Below are 20110 nucleotides of genomic sequence, written 5' to 3' on the forward strand. Positions count from 1 at the left end.
AAAAATAAAGATTAGAATTTGAAAATATTGTTAATATATAAAAAAAATTACATGTCTCTATTTTTTTTTATAAAAATATAGTCATTATAAACACATGAAGAGAGAGAAAGAGGGTGAGAAAAAAAATAGAAAAGAAGACGAAAGATAATAAGTAGATATATCATTAGAATGATAATAACTTGCCATATATTTCTATATTATATATATATATTTATTTATTTATTTATTAAAATAGATACATCAGCTCTCATCTATGATGTATTTAATTTTTTTTCTCCAATGAAAGATCTTACCTTCGTGGAGTAGCAGAGTTTTGAATGTGACAACTAATATATTTAATACATACCATATATATATATATATATATATATATATATATATATATATATTTTCAAACCTTCTCTCTACCCCTCTATCCCCTCCTCTTGTTCTCCGTAATCCCATCACCCTCCCTCTCTTGCGAGAGGTGCGAGATCGTAGGAGTAGGGTTGCCATAGTATATATATATATATATTTTCTTTCAAACCTTCTCTCTACCCTTCTATCCCCTCCTCTTGTTCTCCGTAATCCCATCCCCCTCCCTCTCTTGCAAGAGGTGTGAGATCGTAGGAGAGCAACGACCTCGGCGCCGTCCTCACCCTTGGCCTCCCCACTGCCCCGTTTCCCCTTTTTGCTTGTGGAGTTGGGACGTGAGACCGAAGGTGGGGTGATGGAAGAAGACGATTTTGAGATTTAGCGATGCATGCTCGAAGAAGCTTTCGAAGAATCCTTAGATGACCATGGTCCAACTTGTTCGGCCATTAATCCCTCCCTATTGGTTCATGGATCTTTTTCCTTCTTCTTTTTTTCCTTCCCATCGTCGATGGAGCGCTGTTCAGGTGAAAAGACTTTGTGAACAGGGAAGCCACAGCAAAATAGTTCCACCTGAACAAGACTCAGAACAAAACAAATCTCACGATTTCACTCCCTCTCTTGATCCAACCGTTGAGAGATCTCTATTTTATATTATAACTTAAAACCTCATACCATAGAATACGCTTTTTTAAATAATATTTAATTTTATTTATTTATTTTATATATATATTAAAAATAATAAAAATTTATTTTTAAATTTATTTTTAAATAATTTGTGATTCATAGTGAAGGATTCTAAATCTAGGACGGAAAGAATTCTTCTATGATGGCTCTGGAGTTATTTGTTGAGCAAATACATATCTCCACTCCTCCATTTGCAAGCATAATATTTCTATCCTTTTGAGTAACCAATTAATCCAAAAGAATATTACATTCAGGTTGATCGCAATAAATATAAGAACAGCTTTAACCAAAGCTTGCCCATCAAATTATAAAATTAGATGACACTCAAGCAAAATGGTTAATTTGCACTACAATTGGATTACCCACATTACCCATGTTCTGTAATTTTTCCTGATAAAATAAAAGAATAGTATCATCTTGATCAATTCAACACATAAAGAAAAGAAAAGAAAAGAAAAAGAACGAAAAGAGAAGAAAAATTTTAACATGATATTGACCGCAATGACAGTTAAGATGCCAAGGGAGTAAATATGGTTAAATTATGTGCACTTGACCTGTTCTTGCCCAACTGACCAAATCAGAGCCATCAAAGTAGCATCAAAGGTCTTGGCCTGAATCGGGAACAGCGATTCAATCCCCCGCGACTTTAAAGGTCTTGGAGATCCTAAACTTATACACTGCATTGGGACCTCATCCTTTAGTTCATCATTCTTCTCCACCAGCATCAGCTTCTTCAAAGCCGATTCATTTGCCACATACTGGTGACTGATCGGCTCTCCTATATTAGAGCTAGTGTTACGGCTCTGCTCGTCCCTCTTCTCCTTCTCCTTCTTCTTGTCCTTCTTCTCGCAGCTGTTCTTTTCCTTCTCCGGCTCCTCGCCATCGGTAATAAATCCATTCTCTGATTCTATCTTTTTGTTGTGCTCCAGCTCCTTCCCTTCGATCCACTTCTGCAGGTGCTTACCCCCCATTTCCCCTTTTTGCTTGTGGAGTTGGGGCGTAGGACCGAAGGTGGGGCGATGAAAGAAGACGACACCGAGATTTAACGATGCGTGCTCGAAGAAGCTTTTGCAGAATCCTTAGATGACGACGGTCCAACCCGTTCGGCCGTTAATCCCTCCCTCTCGGTTCATGGATCCTTTTGCCTCTCTTTTTTTTCCCTCTCATCATCGGCGGAGCACTGTTCGGGTGAAAAGGCTTTGTGAACGGGGAAGCCACGGACGAAACAGTTCCATCCGAATGAGACTCAGAATGAAAAAAATCTCACGGTTTCACTCCCTCTCCGAACTAACTCTACGTGTTTTTTTTTTTCTCTAATACTTCACGTGTCACATGGAGACTTCTCCCTCAAGATTCATTTTATATTATATATATTAAATATATATATATATATATATATATATAATATTTTTATTTTTAAAAAATTAAATAAAAATAATTTTTATTATTTGAAATAAATAAAAAAAATTTAGTTATATGTAAGTTTTCTTCAGAAAAAATCTTAAATTTCTCCATTATTGTGATGGCTTCAAAAAATCCAACAGAGATAATGATTGGGTTTGATTGCTTCTAACAAATGATAGAGATATTATAATTTAGCAAAAAAATATAATATTAAAGATATAGCAATGAATTTTACAAAAAAAGTGTCTCCATACCTTAATTCTAACTAGCATGTCTACCATATTATTTGCTAATGTGAAGGAGATGTATAAGAACCATATCTTTACCATAAGAATATCCTAAGCTCTTAACTCATATAAGTGATGTAGTAGGGCTATATTCACTAATATGAGAGGGATGGTGCTAACTTTTATTAATAAATGCAAAATTAATTTTTTTTAATATTATGGTTAATGCATTATCTTAACAAAGTACTTGAAAACTATGTTCTTGGATATGCATATGAATGCAAATATTTGTAAGTAAGCAAGAATGTATGTATGTATATATATAAAGAGAGAGAGCCAGGCTAGAATTAGGTTGATCAGATTTGGATTTAGATCTGTTCAGATTAAAACTTTATAATAGGGATTCTACATCAATGATCTAAACCGTTGAATGTGACATACTATCTCAAAACTACTTACATAAAAAAAATCATATGATTTGGATGTTGGAAAATGTGTCCTAAAATCAATCGTATGACGATTGAGTTCCTTTTGTATATGAATTATTGATTGATAAATAAAAATTATTTTGACATTATTCATCACAAAGTTGTATCTTTCTTGGAGAACTCTTGTGTTGTGATGAAGTCTTTAGAATTATATTAGTAATCGATAAAGAGAGGATTTATTGTATAGTTCTTAAACATGTTCGCAACCAAATGATACGTCATTACAAAATGATGACGTTTATCGAGTGGAGGTTGTTGTGTGTCATATGAGTTGGTTGTTCTCTTACCAAAGAGTGTGGTGATACTGGTATGGCATACAGGTGAAATGTAGAAGTACATCATCACTGAACAGGTAACTCACATGTTGAGCATTCTACTGTCAAGAGCTACTCGCGAAGCGTATGGACATAAGTGTCCTTTAGACCTGAGATCACCATAGTGACTTGCAAGCAACTCACTGTGCTTTGGTGCCGGACTATCTGAATTTTTAATGCAGTGACGGAAGGCTGCTAAGTACAGTCAAGTACTTACGAAGTCTGTGTGTGGATCAAGATGGGATTGATCCCTCTGGATTATAGGAACTAATGTATCGCTGTATTTTAATTTAGTAAAATCTTGACTAGGATAATCTATGAGATATATTTGAAAGATTGAAATACAATGTGGATAAAATACTCAGGGTTGACAGTTAAGCCCTAGATCATCCTAGAGGATTCATGGTCAAAAAGATGAATTATGCGGTAACCATATGCATAGGTTCTGAAATATTTCTTTGCGATTATTCGACATATCCGGATGTCGGAAACTATTGCTAGATGGTAGCTTCGATTAGTACAGAAAATAGTTCCTGTGCTACCGACTTAGTGTTCGAACTTATAGAGTACGCACACAAGTCAGAGGACGTAAGAAAGTATTGATCTATATTTATATGTCTAATTTGAAAGTACTTGACTTGATTGAATATATAGACTAACTTGATTGAGAATTAAATTGTGGGTCAAATGCGATTGAAGAGTTGATTATATCTAGCTAGCACTACACATGAGGTTCAGGTTTAATCCCGAAGATGAACATTTTTGATCTGTGATCCAAAGAGCCTATGAGAGATTGAATTTAAGTGCTAATTAATTTCAGATTAGATCTAAATTAATTAGATTTAATTGGGTTCAAAATTTCAAGTTAGATTTGGTCCTAAAATCCTAAACAGTTTAGGATGTATAGTCTTTCGAAATTATTTCGAACCAGCTTCGAATTGGATTCGAATTGAATCAATTTTGGATGAGATCCTTAGAGCCCAATTTCACTGGGACTCTCTCACTTTCATGACCGACTAGCATCTGGTATGGTGCTGGTTGTGGGCCATCCCATATGGGTGTGGACGTGGGTACAAAGTAGGCGCCATATAAGGCGCCAATCCTTTCTCATGTAGGAGTCCTTCTTTGATAAGTTGTGGATTGATTCAAAGTTTGTTTGAATTAGAAGTACTATACTTATTAGATCATAGAAATCATCTATAAATAGAGAGGGTCTCTACCTATGGATGCATAAAAATCAGATTGTGAGAAAGAGAGAAGGAGAGAGAGAGAGGTGTAAGAGCTTATGGGTGTCCAACCCTTTAGCGTGTCCTCCTTACCGCCCCTCTTCCTCTTGGCGTGGGTCCTCCTTGGGTGTCTCCTTAGCTGGTGTGACGCATCACACTAGCACCTCTCTTTCCTTCTTTAGTGATCTTGCGAAGGTGCATCAATCCAGAGATTCATCTCACTTTCCTACATTGTCTGACGTACGCGTGAAGTAGAGGGCCTACAGTTTCAGGCCTACACGAAGGTTGAATTCAGATTTTAAAGATTTGATCCATATTTCATTGTAATCCAAATAAAGATTTGATTTTTATTCAATTAAATATATAAAAAAAAATTTAGATGGAATCCTGATTATCTGCGAGAAACAGGTTTCTTTCCCTTCATTTGGTATCAGAGCCAGGCTTTGATACATGGATGCATAACTAAATTTTTTTGAATTATTTACATAATATATATAATTAAAATTTTATATTAGATATTAAATATGATTTAAATTTATTTAAATAAAATTTATGATCTGATTTTGATTGGATTATAAGAACCTAATCAATGGTTGGTTAAGGCTTGTTATAAGTTTGTTATAATAAAATTTTATTGTTGCTGAATTTTGTTGGAATAATAATCTGATTTAAAATTTATTTAAAATTTATTTTAATAAAATTTTAATATTATTATTTCAGTTATGAAGTTAGACTTGTTTCAGATCTAAATTAAATTTGTTTTGACAGATTTTTAGATTTGATTTCTAACAAAATTTTATACTATATCAAAACAGATTTAACCAAAAATTTAATCTTTATGCATTCATATTTGCATCTAATTAATTTTCTTTATGATACCAGATCTGAAATTGATGTTTTATAATCAGTATAAGATGCGTTTTAGATCTGATATGATGTATATGATGCATCAAATCTAATTAGATTAGATGAAGAACATGATTGATGAGATCAAAGATATATTCATGATATAAACTGGTTTATCAAAATTGCATGTTGATATGATTACATATGAAATTAGATTTTAGATCTTAGTAGCTCAGTATTCGGATTGATGAGATCATCAGACCATCCGATCATAAGAGATTGAAGAGATTAATCTCTCTCTATCTTGTCCATTCGATGGGTTCTCTTATGACGTGTAGGGGTATCATTGTGATCCGATTTTATGAAAAAAAAATGAATAAATTTTTATGAATTATTTTAATCATAAATATATTTAGATTAGATCTAAAATGATTGATGATTTATTCTAGGAAGATAAATTCAGATATAAAATTATTTTAGAATCTAAATAGCATGTTACATTAGATGTAATCGGTATTGATCTAAAAGTTGTTATGATGCATGTGATGTATGTATGAAATTTAGATCATACCTATGCTTGTTTAATTATGAAACATATTATGAAAATTTATTTTCATGAGTTGAAATATATGGTATGCTTCATCTGAAATCCTGGTAGAATAGTTCTACAAACTGAAACATACGTTTTACACACTTAATTTTGAATTAAGTTTAAACGATCTAGATTTAAGAATTGAAGATCATTAAGACATTACATAAAATGATGGGCTATGAGTTAGCATGAATAAGGTCCTTCTAATGGATTAGACCTAGGGTTAGAAACAAATATAGATCAAGTAGAGAAATTGGTTAAATCTAATCAAGTGTTGAATTGGATTAGGTCAGAATTTTTCTAGATCAACCCCAATAGTTGAAGTTTGATCAAGTCCATATTTTTGACCTTCATAAATGGACCATGATCATGGCTCCGTGGTTGAGTCCGAATCTTCTGGTGGATCAAATTGAAACTAATTAACCAGATGGTGTCTAAGGTAAGTCTGGCAGATTCAATCAAGTGATTTTTAATTGGGAGCTACTCACCTAGATGCGTCTAAGATGAGTTAATGGCACATCCCTCCCATCGATCTCACTTATCTAGCCAACATGGTGGATTGTGTTTTGATTAGGTCACTAGTCGATTCGAGCTAATCCATACCAACAAGGTTAATCAGTATGATTGATTTAGTTGTCTTTAGACCAACTTGTGTCTAATTCTCTACATGACTTGGTAAAGTCAGTGGGAGGATTTACGACTTGCAGGTCAACATCTTCTCTTATTTTCAAGTTTGTGAAATCAAATCTTCTAAATTATTAGGTCCTTAAAATGATACAGTTATGGAGATAACTTATTCATAGCCTCCCATTAAGGTGTGTGATAATGAGTTCAATATTATAAATAGGTATTGGAGGCACCACACGCTTTGTGTCTATTACGTATTAAAATTATCATCCATCATATGACTATCTTGTTGTACCTTCAGATCAATACTCAGGTTGGTCAAACCGCACTCGGGCTTGGACATCCGTTTGTTGGATACACTTGGTATTGTCATGTTAATGGTTGGACCTAATCAGAATTTTCAGTAGAGGTGCCACACGCCTACTGAAGAGATGTCTGGGGCAAAATTTAATTGCTAGAAGTTGCTTGGAGAAACAATTGATTATGAACCTACCCATGAATGCACTAGGGTTGGCTGAGCCACATCGAGTCTGAATGCAATCTGTGTGGATTCTAGTACCTGCTAAAGAATTAATGTAATTTCTTGAGTTGGAGGTAGAGGCTACCAATTCGTACAAAATAGTAGGAAAATTTTTAGACTAAAGTCCATGTCTGTGAGATTAAAAGTAATTCAATACTAATAGGCTTTTATTTTTTCTTTTAGCTATGGCCAATGTACCATCCTTTCATTTGCTGTTGGACAGCGACAAGCTCACTAGACCCAACTTCGATAGTTGGTATCAAAAGTTGAAGATCATCTTGGAGCACAAAAGGATTCTGTACATCCTTACAGATGAGGCATCTGAAGAACTTATTGCCAATGCTTCTCGTGCCGTGAGAGACACTTATCTGAAGTGGCTCAATAACCGCACGACTGTGCGTTGTGTGATGAGGGCAGTGATGAATGATGAACTTAGCTGTAAGTTCGAGAATACGCAGCCAGAGGAGATTATTTAAATGTTGAATGAGTCCTTCGACACCCCTTAGGATATGAAGAGACACAAAATCTCCTACATAATGTTCAATACCCGTATGCGAGAGGAGGCTTCAGTCATCGATCATGTACTGTACATGATTGAGCAGATTGAATGCCTGAGCAAACTTAGCTTTTTGTTGCATGAATAGTTAGATAAAGATGCTATCCTCAATTTGTTACCAAAATTCTACCTATCTTTTCTCAGTCATTACAGAATGATGAAGCCTATAATGAATGACCATAGTTTGCTAGGGTTACTGTAGACTTTTGAGAAGGACCACCAGCTCTAGAAGGAGCCGGTGCATGTTGCGGGAGGTTCATCTGCATGTCGTCGATCCTCTACAAGAGAAAAGAAGAAGAAGGTACAACAAACTCGTGTCGTCGATCCTAAGTAGATCAAAACATCAAAAGTCGACAAGAGCCAGACGGAATGTTTCTTTTATAAAAAGTTGGATCATTGAAAAAGGAATTGTCCTACTTTCATGGCCACCTTTGACCCAAATAGATCTAAGAATAAGAAAAAGAAGCAAACGGTTGCTTCGCAAGATACTTATATGATAACTTCTTGTAATTTTTCTATTTGTGATACTACTACCTAGGTATTGGATATCGAAAATTTAATTAATATATGCAATTCATTGCAAAGACTGCGGTAAGTAGGAAGTTTCGAGAGGACGAGCAGTTTCTGAACGTTGAAGATGGAAGTTTTATTCTAGTTCTGGCTTTGAAAACTTTGCAGCTTATCTTCGAATCCAGTAGTGTCATGTTAGATGATTATCATTGTTGTCTTTCTTTTCTGATAAATATCATCTCTGTAGGCTTTTTAGCCAAATTGGATTATAAGTTTATAATAAAGGATGATTTTTGTGATATCATTATGAATGATACTGTAATTATATGAGGATAATTAAGATATGGCATATACACAATATCACGGTCTGTTGGTATAATGTACACATCCAGTAAACGTCCTAAATTAGATAATGTCAGTGAATTCTATCTTTGGCATTGTAGGTTTGGTTATATGAACAAGAATAAGATCGACAGGTTAATCAAGGAGCGTATCCTTGAAATAGATGATTGTGAATCATTACTTATCTATGAATCTTGTCTGCTTAGTAAGATGACTAAGTCATCTTTTAAGAGAAAAGGTGTAAGAGCCAACGATGTCTTAGGTCTAATACATATTGATGTATGTAGACCTATGAATATAAGTATCAGAGGAGGATACTACTATTTTATTATGTTTACAGACGACCTATCGAGGTATGGATATGTCTATCTTATGAAGTATAAATCAGAATCATTTAAAATATTCAAACGATTTCGTACTGAAGTAGAGAAACAGACTGGAAAGAGTATTAAGATCCTTCAGTCAGATCGAGGAGGTGAATACCTTATCAGTGACTTCCTGACATATCTAGAAGAGAATGAAATTCTCTCACAGTAGACCCCTCTTGAAACACCACAATATAACGGAATGTCAGAAAGGAGGAATCGAATCTTGTTAGATATGGTCTGATCTCTAATGGACTTTACGAGTCTATCAATCTCCTTTTGAGAATATGCTTTAGAAACTGTCTGCTATATTCTGAATAAGATGTCGAGCAAGTCTGTCGATAAAACTCTGTATGGGATATAAATTAGACGTAAGCCGATGCTCTCACACCTTAGGGTCTGAGGGTGTCTAGTTTATATTAAGCATTTAAAGACAGATAAGTTTGGACCTAAGTTCGATAAATGCTTGTTTATAGGGTACCCAAAAGAAATTAAATGGTACTACTTCTACCTCGTTGCAGAGCAAGAGGTGTTTGTCAATAGCAGGTCAATCTTTTTGGAAAAGGAGTTCCTTAAAAAAAAACCTAATGCCTGTAAAATTGAATCTGGTGAAGTTCAAGAGGTGGAAGGACTGACACATATAGAATTAAATTTGATTGGAGAATCGAATCCAGAGTCAGTAGAGGTGCCATTGAGGAGATCCAGTAGAGTATCGCGTCAGTCGGATAGATACTATGATTTTTTGGTCTAGGATGGTGATCCCATCGAACTTGATAAGAATAATGAGGATCTGATCACCTATATGGAAGCCATGCAAAAGTCTGACTTACAGAAATGGCTTGAGGCCATGAAGTCCGAGATGGAGTCCGTGGAGATCAATAGTGTATGAATACTAGTTGATATGTCCGAAGGGATAAAATCTATAGGGTGCGAGTAGATTTTCAAGAGGAAAAGAAGAACAAATGGGAAGATAGAGACCTATAAAGCCCGTCTAGTTGTCAAGAGTTACTGTCAGCATTATGGTATTGACCATGACAAGTCGTTCTCTCTTGTAGTAATGCTTAAGTCCATTCAGATTATGCTTACTATAGCTACACACTTAGATTATGAGATCTGACAAATAAATGTCAAAATTACTTTTCTTAATGGGGAGCTGAAAAAAGAGGTGTATATGATACAACCTGAAGGGTTCACATCCACAGAAGAATCGAAAGTGTGCAAGCTAAATAAGTCTATTTATGGACTTAAGCAGGCGTCTAAGAGTTGGAACATACGTTTTGATAAAGTGATCAAAATGTATGGCTTCGTTAGGAATGGAGAAGAGTCTTGCATTTACAAGTGGATATTGATTCTGTAGTCATCTTCCTTATACTGTATGTGGATGACATACTGTTAATAGAAAATGACATCCCAATTTGCAGAGTGTGAAGCTGTGGTTATCATCACAGTTCTCCATGAAAGACTTAGGAGAAATATCCTACATCCTAGAGATGAAGATTTATAGGAATAGATCTAGAAGGTTGCTTGGATTGTTCCAATCTACGTACATCGATATCATATTGAAACGATTCAACATAGAGAATTTCAAGAAAGGCTATCTTTCGATAGACCATAAAATTACTCTCTCCAAGAAGGATTGTCCGACAATCCTTGAGGAGAGAGAGCGTATGAGTAGAATATCATATACTTTGACAGTGGGATCTATCATGTACATCATGACGTGTATGAGGTCGGATGTGGCCTATTCACTAAGGATAGTGAGTAGGTACCAGTCTAATCTGGGTGAAAACCATTAGAAGGTTGTGAAGATAACCTTTAAGTATTTAAGAAATACCAAAGATCAATGGCTTATCTATGGAGATACTGATATGAAACTTATGGGATATACTGATTTCAATTTTCAATTAGATTATGATGATAGTAGAAGCATATTGGGCTATGTATTTATCTTGAATGGAGGAACTGTTTGTTGAAAGAGTTTCAAGCAACATACTGTGGCCGATTCTGTATGCGAAGTGAAATAAATTGCTACATCGGATGCTACAAAGGAGGCAGTGTGGTTGTGAAAATTCATCACCGAGCTGGGAGTTACACCTTTTATTGATGGCCCTGTCTTGCTGTATTGTGACAGCTCTGGTGCCATAGCTCAGGTAAAAGAATCAAAATTACACCAGCACACCAAGCATATTCTGTGCCACTATCATCTGGTACGAAAGATCGTGGATCGAGATAACGTCGAGCTTCAGAAGATTGACGGAAAAGAGAACCTAGCCGACCCCTTCACTAAAGCTCTCAGGATCAAAGAGTTCGATGATTTCAAATAGAAAATGGGTATAAGATATTGTCCCGATTGGCTTTAGTCTAAGTGGGAGTTGTTGAAAAATATATTCTAAAACCAATCGTATGACAATTGAATTTTTTTTGTATATAAATTATTGATTGATAAATAAAAGTTATTTTGGTATTTTTTATCATAAAGTTGTATCTTCCTTGTAGAACTCTTGTATTGTGATGAGTCCTTATAACTATGTTAGTAATCGATAAAGAGAGGATTTATCATATAGTTCTTAAACATATTCGCAACCAAATGATATATCATTACAGGATAGTGATGTTTATCGAGTGGAGGTCGTTGTGTGCCATATGGGTTGGTTATTTTCGTGACATTGATATGGCATGTAGGTAAGATGCAGGAGTACATCGTCACTGAACAGATGACTCACCTACTGAGCATTCTGCTGTCAAAAACTGCTCGCGAAGTGTATAGGCATAAGTGTCCCTCAGACTTGAGATCACCATAGTAACTTGCAAGCAATTCACTATACTTTGATGTCGGACTATCTTGATTTATAATGTAGTAACGGAAAGCTACTAGATACAATCAAGTACTTGCAAAGTCTGTGTGTGGATCAAGATGGGATTGATCCCTTCGAATTATAGGAGCTGATGTATCGCTGTATTTCAATTTAGTAAAATCTTGATCAGGATAATCCATGAGATGGATTTGAAAGGTTGAAATACAATATGGATAAAATACTCAGGGTTGACAGTTAAACCGTAGATTATCCTAGAGTATTCAGGGTCAAAAGGATGAATTATGCGGTAACCATATACATAGGTTCTAGAATATTCCTTTGCGATTATTCGACCTATCCAGATGTTGGGAATCATTGTTAGATGTAGCTTCGATTAGTACAGAAAATGGTTTCTGTGTTACTGACTTAGTGTTCGAACCTATGGAGTCACACACACAAGTCAGAGGATGTAGGAAAGTATTGGTCTATGTTTATATGTTCAATTTAGAAGTACTTGATTTGATTGAATATATAGACTAACTTGATTGAGAATTAAGTTGTGGATCAAATGTGATTGAAGAGTGGACTATATCTAGCTAGCACTACATATAAGGTTCAGATTTAATCTCGGAGATGAACAATTTTTGATCTATGATCCAAGGAGCCTATGAGAGATTGGATTTAAGTGTTAATTAATTTCAGATTAGATCTAAATTAATTAAACTTAATTGGATTCAAAATTCTAAGTTAGACTTGGTCTTAAAGTCCTAAACAGTTTAGGATTGACAGCCTTTCAAAATTATTTCGAATCAGCTTCGAATTAGATTCGAATTGAATCAATTTTGGATAAGATCCTTGGAGCCCAATTTTACTGAGACTTTCTCACCTTCATGGCCGACCAGCACCTAGTATGGTGTTGGTTATGGGCCGTCCCATATGGGTGTGGGCATGGGTGCAAAGTAGGCGCCAATCTTTCTCATGTAGGAGTCCTTCTTTGATAAGTTGTGGATTAATTCAAAGCTTGTTTGAATTAGGAGTCCTATACTTATTGGATTATAGAAATTATCTATAAATAGTGAGGGTCTTTACCTATGGATGCATAGAAATCAGATTATGAGAAAGAGAAAAAGAGAGAAAGAGAGAGAGAGGCGCGAGAGCTTGTGGGCGTCCAACCTTTTGGCATGTCCTCCTCCTTGCCGCCCCTCTTCCTCTTGGCATGGGCCCTCTTTGGGTGTCCCTTTGCTGGTGTGAGGCGTCACACCAACATCTCTCTTCTCTCCTTTGGTGGCCTTGCGAAGATGCATCATTTAAAGATTCATCCCACTTTTCTGCATTGCCCGATGTGCACGCGAAATAAAGGGCCTGCAGTTTCAAGCCTATACGAAGGTTGAATCCAGGTTCTGGAGATTTAATTCATATTCCGCTGCAATCCAGATAAAGATTGGATCTTTATTCAGTTAAATATATAAAAAAATTTTAGATGCAACCTAGTTATCCGCGAGAAACAGATTTATTTTCCTTCATTGGAGATCCTTAGCCTATGCATCAAGTAGTCAAAAATTGGATAGTCTAAATAAAATTGAATTAGATATATTTTTTGATCACTTGATGCAAAGGCTAGGGATTTTCAAATTATATGATTTTTGGTGTGTAAGTAGTTTTGAGGTAGAAGATTACATCTAACAGCTTAGATCATGATGTATGACCTCTATTGTTCAATTTTGACTTGATCGCATCTGAGCTTAAAGTCAGTTGACTTTTCTCAAATCTACCTACATATATATAAGTGTATTTGCTTATTTATGTGAGATAGATGGTCCTAATTTTATTAATACACTCAATTTTAATCTTTTTGGATACTATAGTTAATTTATTCCTTTAATAGAGTACATGAAAACTAATATATATATATATGAGTGCATAGTGACATGATAGAGGATAGAAAAATATTATCATGAAGCTTAGGTTACAAGCTGTGTTCATATGAATTTCTAGATATATAGTTATAAGTTAATAATTATAAATATTATTCAAAGTGATTAAGAGAATCGTTACTTTGGTTTAGCTAAATAGATGATCATACTAGATTGCACTCTATCCTAGTGGTACAATGAGAGAAATGTTATTAATTTCATATCATTTTTAAAAAATAAGTGTATATTCTGTGTATGTGACTATGCACTTTTATCTAGAATTCTTAAGCAAATTTATCTTCCAAAGTATTTGTTGAATTTGACTCTTTATTTCTATGTTGATAAAAAAAAATTATAATATTTTTTATTTTATTTTTTAAAAATCTATGTTGTCATATTACTTGTTAGGTTGATTTAGTGGTTTGTTTTTCCATATCTTTGAACCCATGTAAGGGTTTGCTATTTTTTTCTGGTTATCATGAGATTTTTTATTTAGGCCAGAGGGAGAGAGATAAGCAAAGCTTATAGTTTTATTAATATATAAAAAGTTATATTTGATTTTTTTTTCTTATTGTGCTTGAGGAGAGTGCTGCAATCTTTACTTTTATTTTGCTTCATTCGCATCTTTCTTGAGTGGATTTTTTTTACAAACTTAGAAAGGCTATATGGAGCTTTACACAAGGGCTTTATTTATAAAGGTTTTATATTTTGCTTTCCATTTACATGGCTCCATGAAATTTATTCAATAGCATGGAGTTTTCTATTTTTGTAAATAAAAAAACTATAATTTGGCTTATCTTTATCTCTTTATTATTTTTCTACTCAATTCTTCATATAGTTTGTAGCCTTGCTGCACACCATGGTATCCACCCTAACTTTTTCTCCTCTCTTATTTACATAAAATAAAAAAAAAGCTTCCATCAAATTTATTTATTTATTTTTATTAATGCTTATAATTTTTTTCACCTCCGGCAATGTTGAGATAAAAAAATAAAATAGAAGTGAAGATTATAGTATTCTTCTTGATTAAGGTTAAAAAAAAATATAATTTCTCATATGAAAATTTTTAATTATAATTATATTTTTGTAAAAAGATTATATTGACGTGCCATCTGAATCTTAATATAATAGTGATTTTTTCATAAAATAATCAACTCGGATAAATATATCAAAATTTTGTACAATATCTAATAGTTAAAACAACTATAACTTTATTTATCTCTATATTTTTATTATATTTTTATTATTTAATTAAATTTTGTTGCCTAGCGTGGATTACTGGCAACAATGTGGGTTGGAAAGTTGCGAAAACTGAAAAAATTACAGCTGTAATATGAATCAAGTGGATAACATGTGACTCATGGAGAGCCGAGTGGAAACGCATGGAACCCACCCAACGGTACAGATCTCGTGGCTCTATAAACCATGGTCTCACCTCTGCGAGAATCAAAAATTGGGATTCTCTCTCCTTTACCCTTTTTTTCTCCTTTTTTGGGTTGGAGATATAACCTTGGATCGCGGCCACAGATCTGATCCATGGCCTCACCGAATTCGTTGAGGTGGGATCGTTCCATTCTTCTCCTCTGGAAAACCTAATCATGGTAAAATCCCATTTGTTCCCAATTTCTTCATTGGAACTGATGGTTCTTGACGTGATTTCGTTGCCTGGAGCTATTTTCATTCCGCTTAGTTTTGATTACAAGCTATAGCATTTGTTTATGGTTTTTATTATTTTAATTATCAATTTCATCTTTTGGAGTATGATATTATGATGGAACTACGAAAAGCGAGTGATGGAGTTTGTTTTGGATTTTAATGTGCGATTTTTTCTGGATTGATTGTGTTTTTTAAAAAAGATAGAATATAACACTGGATGTTAGAAAAGTTTTATTTTGTTTATCTTTAGATGGATAAGAAGACGATTTCCTGATAACTTTAATTATCGATTCCGTTGTGTGGGGCTATTTTCGTTTCGCTTAGTTTTGATTACAAGCTATAGTATTTATTCATAGTTTTTATTATTTTAATTATCAATTTCACCTTTTGGAGCATGATATCATGATTGAACTACGAAAAGCGAGTGATGGAGTTTATTTTGGATTTTAATGTGCGACTTTTTCTGGATTGATTGTTTTTTTAAAAAAAGATTGAATATAACACTGGATGTTAGAAGGGTTTTATTTTGTTTATCTTTAGATGGATAAGAAGGCGATTTCCTGATAACTTTAATTATTGATTCCATTGTCTGGGGCTATTTTCGTTCCACTTAGTTTTGATTACAAGCTATAGCATTTGGTTTGTAGTTTTTACTATTTTAATTATCGATTTCACCTTTTGGAGTATAATAAAATTATGATTGAACTACGAAAAGTGAGTGATGGAGTTTGTTTTGGATTTGAAGGTGTGACTTTTTTTGGATTGATATTTTTTAAAAAAAGATCTAATATAACGCCGGATGTTAGAAAGGTTTTATTTTGTTTATCTTTAGATGGATGAGAAGGTAATTTTCTGATAACTTTTGTCGAGAAGAGTAATAACGTAATTGTTACAAGAGTTTATTGAGGCAATCTAAACTTAAGTTGGATCGAGCATGTCATGAGCTGATATGAAAAAATTGATCAGCCATATCAAATTTTAAGGTCTGATTTTTTTTTCCTTTCTCCAAAAATTTCACTGCATCCAATGTATTAATATATATCTAGGTAGAGCGGTATATTAATTCACAATTGCTAGGTTCAGTTAAGTGCTAGGTAGCTGAAGATATGCAATACATATTTCTCAAAGTATATGCCCAGCCAAAGAGATCAAGTCAAAATGAAATGGCCATTTGCAATACCTTATTGCCACAAAAATATGTATTGTGCTCTAAGGATGAGAATTGGTTCCTTTGAAAGGATCAACACAATCTGCCTTATCAACATGTGAAATTGCAGTGGAAAATTGGATGTGTTTAATCAGGATTAGTATTAGAACTCCCAGTTTTTTTGATGTTTTGGATGTTTTGGAAGCTAAGTAATAGATGCGTCGCTAGAAGAAATAAAAAATGCATGTGTTGAATGTGGAGCCCAGTGGAATGAGCATTCTGATTTTGAAGATAAGTTACATGGTTTGATTTTTTATGCTTGTAAATCCATTAAAAGATTGCCTGACTATGCCAATTTTGAAAGAGAGCATGGCTTTCAACATAATGTTGTTGATATCATATCCCATCTGATAATTGTGCGTTGTTTGGATTCTTCAAGCAATGCCCTTTGGATATTAGTGTATTAAGGCATTGGAGGAAGAGTATTCATGCTTATTGATAGGATATTGGTTTTCCATATCCTTGGAGGTGCTGATTAAATCGTTCCTTGTGGGATGTATTGTTTTCAAATTGAGACAATATATTATTGCCCTAGAATTCACCAACTGAAATAACAAAAAAATTTGCGGGGGGGGGGGGGGGAGGGAATACGAATCATTCCAGATTGGAAGGATATGGAGCTCCGCTAAGGTATATGTTGTGTGCTCAGGCATGTTTCATCAAGAAGGAACTTACTAATGCATTTGAACCAAGGTTTGTGATCTTAGACCATACCTCCAGGTACAGGATATGCCATATTGTACTAGTAAGGTATGAAGAGTCGATACGCCCCTTGTATCGAGTGTCTATATCGAGGTTTGTATCGTACTAATACTCGGTACGGGGTTTACCAATTGGACACAGTTCTGATATTGAGATTGCAAACCTTGATTTGGACTACCTAGGGTATTAATGTCAAATTAAGATATCATTTTTGTGGTGGGCAGTGACATTGTTATTGAAGAATTGGATGATATTGCAAAACGGATACAAATGGAGGTTTTTTTTTTTTTGAGTGTAGATAAAAATGAAGGAGTTTACTTGATGATTTATAGACATTCATTACTCTTATGCAGACTCAGAATATCTACCTGAAAATTTGCATAGAATATGTAAATCTTCAAAAGTTTGATCCATATAATTAGTTTAAATTGCCTGGCTCTATTAGCTATGGTGCAATCCATATAAAATGTATGCATGTTTACAAAGAACTTTTGGTTGATGATGATTTTGGGGTTACTAGCAAGTGATGTATCATTGACATATGATGTTTTAATGTGCAAAAGCTTTAGGTGGCATTATTGATAGTTGAATGGTACAAAGTTTTAATGCTACTAGTGTACTTATAAATGACATTCTATGAAGATGAAAATTCTGATGGAACACTTCAGGACATAGAAAAGTTATTGAGCGGAATGAGAATTTCACAAGTATTTCTTGATGCTAGGTCTAAATATTCATGTTGATTCATATCCTAAATTTTGTTATTTTTACTTGGTGAATTCGAGGCAATGAAATATTATCTCAATTTGAGTGCTGTGCATCCCATAAGGATTTGATTCTTAAGTTTAGTTAGTACCTCCAAGGATATTGCAAATTAATATTCTATCTCGAAGCATGTATATATGATTGGTCTTGCTGTCTAGTTGCTCAGTTAAAATAGTTGCTCTTATATAACATGTCAAAAAGCATGTCAACTAGTTTGTTATGATTCATTTTCCTTCTCGCCATTGTTGGCTTCTTGTTACAAAACATTGCATCTTGATGTACAAGAGGAATTGGATTGATGTGCTTGTATCATTGCATTCATTTGGAGTGGGACTATTAGCTCCTTTGGTAAGACATGAGGGTTGCCAATTCTAAAGCAACAAAGAATTCCAGGCCAGAATTTAGCTTAAGAGTCTGAGAAACTGCAAAAGAATTCGGATCTTTTAAATGAACTGATTATATAAGACATGATGAAGAGAGAAAAGAATAGCCAAGTGGTGGTCAATGCATTTGCAAATGCTTGCTGTGAAGTGGTTCTACTAAAGGCAGAAAAACAGTGACCTAAAAACGAACATGTGTTAAACCATTTTGATTTTCAGCTTATTAAAAAAAAAAAATCCAGGACTTGTGGTGAATTAATGGGCATTTTCCACAGAGGCCCACTTGGCTATCTGGATTTTGTGTTTTAAGTCCAAAACTCTCCATCTTAGTCAAATTCTGTGAAAAAGGTTCATATTTGTGGGTTTTTTCATCAGTGTAGTTATAAAGGGTACCACTCCTTCGATTCATTCCTCTTCTTCCCTTCTATTTCCATGTCCCATGTTACTCTAATGCAACTTGAACCCTCTTCCTCCTAGAGTGATGTTCTCACTCATCATCTGCCCTTGTTTTTTAGGTTTCTACAGCAAAATGAGATGCAGATTTTTTTTCTTAATCCTTGTGCCTGCTGTTGTACTGATGTTGTCATGCCATTAGATGTGGATGATGCAAAATGTTCATGTTTGGCTGGGAGATGGTGGTTTATGAAAGAATGGATCAGCATTGTTTCAGGTACTGCTTCCAGAAGAAAACGAAACTGTGTCGGAGTAAATATTTGGCAAGGTGAAGCACCTAACCTCATTGAGTACAGAATTCCTTGTTGAGTTTGGCCATCACGTGTACAAAGGCTTAAAGAATTCTGCATACAAATTATAGTGAGAGATGATGAGATTTATACTCTACTGCAAGATTTGAATGAACAACGTCAGTTTTTTTTCCCTACATTCATTCCGTGCAGATCTATAACAGAGATTGTGCTTTAGCTGTATGGTGCTCTGAAGTCGACAGCTGCATGCAAAGCACTAGTTTGAGGAGATCCAGTTGCCCATCAAGGCAACCCAAAATCGGATGTAATTAATGTGCTATGATACTAGATATCTTGGCCTAGTCTTTGTGCTAGGCTTAATGGTTGCACTCTGCCTTTGGGAAAATGTACCCAATATGCATACTTTGCTTGTCAATGGAAGTTCGAACCAAGTTGTTAAGAGTTGTGCCTGCCTAAAGATCTGAAATTTCCCATGAGTTGGGGTTTGCTAGGTCAATGATGCCCTCTTCATCTTTGAGAGTAGCTCATCATGCTTTGCAAGACCGGCATCTTGATAACTTGTTCGTAGCAAGGCCAAATTGTTGGATAATTTACAGTCTTTATGATACCATCTGAATCAATAAATTGTTTGGCCTGGTGTTATTTTTGATGGCAATTGTTCGCAGAAATCCTGTAGAAATTGTCAAGAATGAGATGACAAGCATGTACAAGTAAAGAATTCTCACAGTATCTGATTTCTACTATTTTTTTTTGAACGGGACTCAAGTTTATAAAAATGGTGATACATGTATTTGTATAACCATAAAAAATTTTGAATCAGAGTTCCATATCAAATGGTGTATGATGTCGTGTATGCTATGCTTTGCATCTTTTTTGCGAACTTGGTGCGGTTCCAAATTTCCATAGCAGCTGAGAGAAACAAACATGGTAGTG

General features: G+C 34.5%; 1 long non-coding RNA gene across 1 annotated transcript; it reads left to right on the forward strand.

Annotated features, from left to right (window-relative positions):
• Positions 1–14934: 14934 nt before the first annotated feature.
• On the forward strand, positions 14935–19832 carry LOC140852133 (uncharacterized). The gene is made up of 2 exons (XR_012135059.1): positions 14935–15364; positions 18989–19832. It is a non-coding gene; the product is annotated as an uncharacterized lncRNA (long non-coding RNA).
• Positions 19833–20110: the final 278 nt, after the last annotated feature.

This window comes from Elaeis guineensis, chromosome 10 (assembly GCF_000442705.2).
Source record: "Elaeis guineensis isolate ETL-2024a chromosome 10, EG11, whole genome shotgun sequence".
NCBI lineage: Eukaryota > Viridiplantae > Streptophyta > Magnoliopsida > Arecales > Arecaceae > Elaeis > Elaeis guineensis.